Raw genomic sequence first — 6,000 nt, 5'->3', positions numbered from 1 at the left:
TATGTCCTCTCCAGTATCGTTTTCCTTCCTCTTAAATTGCTCCTAGGTACCAAGGTTGCTGAGGTTGGAGTTGAGCTGTAGATGATTTTTGAGCATACAAAAGGTGTTGAAAGTGAGGGTGCTTATGTGTGTATATATGTTATGTATTTAATATATGTTAGTTCTTCTAGTTGCAAATTCATAATGTAAATGTGTTTGCCAATTCAGGGTGACACCCTGTTCTATGGGGGGAAGTGTGACAGCCAGTGGGCTGGCCTTGTGTTTTGCTTTTTCTTTTACCTGTTTCTTGCAGGTAGGTGGAGCTGACCCAATTAGTGATGCAGCACACCTGAGAGGCCAGTCCCAGTGTTTAAAGACACCTTGACTGAACCAGTGGTGGCTGGCTTTGACGCTCTCTCTGGCACTTGTCATGCTCATTTGGAAGTTTCAGTTATGGCTGTTATGTCCTTTAAATTGTGTTTAAGTTGCTTTACCTTATTTTCATTAAATATGTCTTACAGCCTTTAAAAGCCTGTGTGTGGTCTCCCATTTGTTTGTCACTTCCTATGAGCCGGGTTGTGACACACCGTTGACTATTAACAAAAGTATTGCACTAAAGGTATTGCACAGTGAAGTGAAGAGGCACTACAGCTTAGTTGTTCCCCCCTCCTTTGTCCTCCTGTTTCCCCTCCCTCTCCCCTCCAGAGAGGAGTTAAACAGTCTGATTGCGTGTGGGACAAAGGAGTTTTTAAGTCTGTTGGTTCTTGTCTTTGGGAGAAGCAACCTATCACTGAACAGATTCCTCTGGTTGTTAACGGCCGTGTACAGAGGATGCCCAGCATTGTTCATAATGTCCAGTAGTTTTTTAGTGTCCTTTTCTCTGCCACTGTCACCAGAGTGTCCAGCTTCATGCCGACCACAGAGCCAGCCTTCCTGATCAGTTTCTCCAGCCTGGATGAGTCCTCCTTTGCTGTGCTGCTCCCCCACCACACCACACCACAGCATAGAAAAGTACTCCAGCAACCACTGTCACTACCCGATCCGTACCGGAAACCCGATCAGTACCCCGCATGCGCAAATCTTACGTCACTTCCTCTCTTTGCCAACATTGCGACATTCAATATATTTGAATGATACGGTTAGCGCCCAGTTAGCTCCTAGCATTTCTCAACAGCTCTGCCTCCTTTTCGACTGCCCGGGACATTTAAACAATGGATAATCCGTATACAAAGAAATTCATGCTTTTTCTCCTCAACAGAGAGCATCCCCCGATTGAGCAACAGCGCCGTAAAATAAGAAGAATGGCGCCTAATTACAGAGTTAATAATGCAGACTTTGTAATATCTCACGTGTAGATTCATCAGCCAGATTAAGTGTTTACTGACAATTGACAGTGATAGCGCACATCATCATCACTATTCCAACAATCCTCTCCTCACAGACAAGCATAAACACACTCGACTATCACTAAATCAGATTTAACACACGTTTGTAATGACGATAATTCAGTTTATAATAGGGTTTATTCGCTCGGTCAGCAGGTGGCGGTATCCTCGTACACTGGGGAGTAAACTGCCATTAAACGAACAGAAGAAGAAGAAAACATCTGCACATGCGCAGTACGGATCGGGTAGACCCGATTTGTACGGTCAGACTTTACACATGCGCAGTAAGGATCGGAGAGTCCTGATCCGTAACTTTCTTTTTATTTTTCGTTTTTGTCTACATTGTACTGAAATGCTTCATTATTGCAAACATTTTAAGATATACTTGTTATTCTTAACATCTTAACAGATACTCTGACCCATAACTATCGTAAAACGCTACGACCGGAAGTAGAAACCTTTCGCGCATGCGGGGTACCGATCGGGTTTCCGGTACGGATCGGGTAGTGACAACCACCGACTGGCAAAACATCCTCCGGAGCTTCCTGCAGATGTTAAAAGACCTCAGCCTCCTGAGGAAGTACAGTCAGCTTTGGGCTTTTTTAAACAGGTGCTCTGTGTTGCATGATCAGTCCAGTTTGTTGTCCACCCACAGCCCGAGGTACTTGTACTTGTGTGTGCAACAATAAATAAATTGTTGCACACACAAGACCCTTAATTGATGGGCGATCGTGGCTCAAGAGTTGGCAGTTCGCCTTGTAATCGTAAGGTTGCTGGTTTGAGCCCCGGCTCGGACAGTCTCTGTCGTTGTGTCCTTGGGCAAGACACTTCACCTACCGCCTGCTGGTGTTGGCCAGAAGGGCCGATGGCGCGCTATGGCAGCCTCGCCTCTGTCAGTTCTATTAGAGTCTTCCCAGCATTTTCTCGCATGCGGCATTTTCAGTCATTTTCCCTTCCTTTTAGGGTTGGAGTCCGAGGGTCTTTCCAAAGTGTTAAATTAAGACGAACACACGTCACAATCCCAGTGTTTAGCACTCTGAAGCCTGCTTTGTGTAACTGTGGCACCTCACCTCTGTCCCCCAATAGGCACAATCTTGGTGATCTAGGTAATTTAAGTGTCACCCAACCCTCCATATGATTTTAAAACATTTTCCCATATTGGGGAGACCAGTGGACATTCCCATAAAGCATGTACTAACGTACATTTTGCTTCTTGGCACTTCCAACACAGGTCATCTTTACTTATAATTCCCATTTTATAAAGTCTCATTGGTGTGTAATAGTACCTGCTGAGAATTTTAGATTGGATACAGTTACCTCCAGCTTCCCTAATGTCTTTTTTGTGCCACTGTGGCCAATAAATTGTTTGTTTACCTATTTTTATTTTTGGGTTATGTCACAGGGGTGCATATTTTTGAAAGTATGGGGAGAGATTACAGCTCTTGTTGCACCATTTTTGAAAACTTTAAAATAGGGTTATCTACTCTATTCCCTTTATTGTCTGGTTTTTGAGCCAACACCTCAATGGGAGTGAATGGAAAGACCAGTTCACGTTCTTTTTTTCTTACTTGGCTCTCGGTGAAGGCGGTCGCACTTTTCTCCTCTCCTCCTTCCCCTTATCTTCCCTGCTTAGCCTCTTGTGTCCTGTCTTGTCTCGCGTGCACTACTTTTCCCTTGAACAGTCTCTCACTGTCGTTCTCTAAAACCTAACAGAGAATTATGGATTTGATCAACTGGTCTCTGAACGCTATTGACACCCTCTTCTCAACGAGAAGTCTGGGCTCGGGAGAGCCCGAGTGCCCTGGAGGGACTTTCCCTGCCGGATACACGATGGATGGGTGGCAAACCTGGAGGATCTTGTGCCTGGCGGGACTGTCTATCGAGGACGCTGAGGATATTTACCTATTCGGAACCATGATAACAGGGTTCTTGCTGATCGGAGCTGGCTTGGCCCTGACTTATCGGAGAAATAAGAGAGCGGAACCAGCTGTTCAAACCCCCCCTAAGCTGACCGCTGGAATTGAAGCGATGGGACGAGGCGCGGCCTCCCACACCGAACGCAGCATGGTCAACACCTTGGAGACGCTTACAGCTGCCGTGAAGACTCAAACTAACACCATTGAGCGTATGATGGGATACATCAGAGAGGGGCCTGCTCACAATAACACCCTTGAGCGAAAGTTGGATAACATCGCAGAACGGCTCACTGCAGCTGTGGGGTCTCAGAACCAAAAGAATGACAACACCACGGAACAGAAGCTTGATACCATCATGGGGAGGCTCGCAGCGCTCCAACGGGAAATCGAGGCCCCAGTGTCAGAGTGCTAAATTCGCTGCTCGCATAAAGGAGAAATCAACAATATTCTACATTTGGACACCACGGCGCCAGCTGCTAGGCCCAAGGCTGGAGCCCACCAAAACAACTCCCTGATAACGACTGTGTGATGACTATTCTTCCCATCCCATGAAGGACACCTGGATCGGCTGGAGGACTGTTTACTTAGCCTGATACAGCGAAGGACACTGTCTCAGCTGAACTATGGACACGCACACACATACACTTACACTGATAAGCACGCACTCATCCCCCTCCCTTCCAAACGCCTTCGATGCTTGTTCCTGCGGGGGAAGGCAGCGGGTCTGCGTGCCGCGCTGAAATGATAGCATGGTGCAGGACGACTGCTGTGTTCCTTCGAATCACCCCCCACCCCCCTATCCATCCCCTGTGGCTTGTCATGTGCTCTGATGTTGTGATGTGGACATTAATGTGCTCTCTGTGCAAAGGAGTTTTTTTTTTTTGTTTCCTGTTCTCATGCTGTCCTCCCATAGGTTGCCCAGCGTGTGAAGAGGTCTCTTTTTTTCCTCTTGTACTTTTCCCAATGTTGTGTAATTTTTTCAGTGTTATTCTCTCAACGCTGCCGGTCTCCGACTGTATTCCCATGTGATGTCTTGTTGTTGTGTGTGTAAGTCGGGGGGGGGGGGGTCCTATTCCTCTGTGGGGCAACCTGCATATGGCCAATAAAGCATTCATTCATTCATTCATTCATTAGAACCCAGTCTAGGTCTGAATTTATTGCTGCCCAGTGTTTACACAGCTTGCACATTTCAAATGAGATGCTGTACTGTTTTGTGTTGGGTAGGGATAAACCCCCTTCTTTTCTCGGTTGGTACAGTCGACCAGGATTGTTCTGCGGTCTACCACCATCCCAAAGAAAGGGTTTTATCATATTATTACATCTTACGAAAATTTGATTGATTGATTGATTGATTGATTGATTGATTGATTGATTGATATACCTTTATTAGTCCCACAAGGTGAAATTTCATAAGGCTGCCGACCAATTGCACGATATTGCGGCGCCATCTTAACCTCCGACCATACATACATTACACAAAACATCACATGGGGAAGACAGGTCAGAGAGGTATAACAATGGAAAATGCACCACATGAGGAAAGATAAGGAGAAATTGAGGTGAAATACAAACTGGTATCATTCCAATGAAATAATTGATCAGAGGAGCTGCTGCCATCTTTAGCGTATTTACTTTGCCCCATAGTGTCAAGTGCAGCTTACCCCATTTCTCCAAATTAGTTTTAATCCTAGTAAGTAGTTTTCCTACATTATCATTCATAATTTCATCAACATTCAGATTAAGTATTATTCCTAAGTATTTCATCCCTTTTTGTAACACATTGAAATTGAAAGCTGATAATGAATTAGCAATACATGTTTGATATATTGGCATTGCCTCCGACTTATGCCAGTTAATTTTGTAGCCTGATAACTTAGAGAATTCACCAATAACATTTAGCAATTTTGTTATAGAATTGGTAGGGTCCTGAAACACCACCAAACTATTGTCTGCATATAGAAATAATTTATGTTCTCTCCCCCCTCCATTCACACCCACAATACTTGAATCTTCCCTAATTTTAATAGCCAGGGGTTCCAAAAAGATAGTGAACAGGGCTAAGACTACAACCCTGACGGGTAGACCTGGAGATATTAAAAAATGGGGACATCAGCCCATTGGTGAGAACAGAGGCTTTCAGCCCTGTGTCTTAACTCATCTACAAAAATGATCACCAATTCCAAATCTTGACAATGCGGTGAATAAAAAACTCCATTCAACCCTGTCAAAAGGGTTTTTTTATTAAAAAAATAATGAATGAAAATGCAACCCCCGTTTTGACTTTAAGATTTTCAATATCTTTTTCAATATGTTTATTTTCAATAAACTGACATTTGTTCAGCTGCTGAAAAGAGTAAAACATCACAGAAACTAATAAATAGCTGACCTGAATATTTATGTTATTACATGTACTGAAAACAAGATGTAACCGAGTGAAAAACACGGTCAGATGTTTGTAAATGTATTCACAGTGGTCAGCAATTACACAGGAAACTGAATTTATTCAACACTGCATGAAAGTGAGAAATCATAGAGAGACTGGTCTGAGGCTGTGCAGGGACGTGTTTTCTCATTAATGACGTTTTTTTTAATCATCTTTTATTTAAAAAAACCCATAAAGTTTCAATAACGTTTCTTCAAAAAACACCAAACTCTTTGATGTAAGTCTCTGTCTGAAGAGGAAGAGTTCATCCGAAGAGTGGACAGCAGCTCAGATTAGA

Source organism: Astatotilapia calliptera, chromosome 4, assembly GCF_964374335.1.
Source record: "Astatotilapia calliptera chromosome 4, fAstCal68.1, whole genome shotgun sequence".
NCBI lineage: Eukaryota > Metazoa > Chordata > Actinopteri > Cichliformes > Cichlidae > Astatotilapia > Astatotilapia calliptera.
This window is presented reverse-complemented; position numbering follows the sequence as displayed.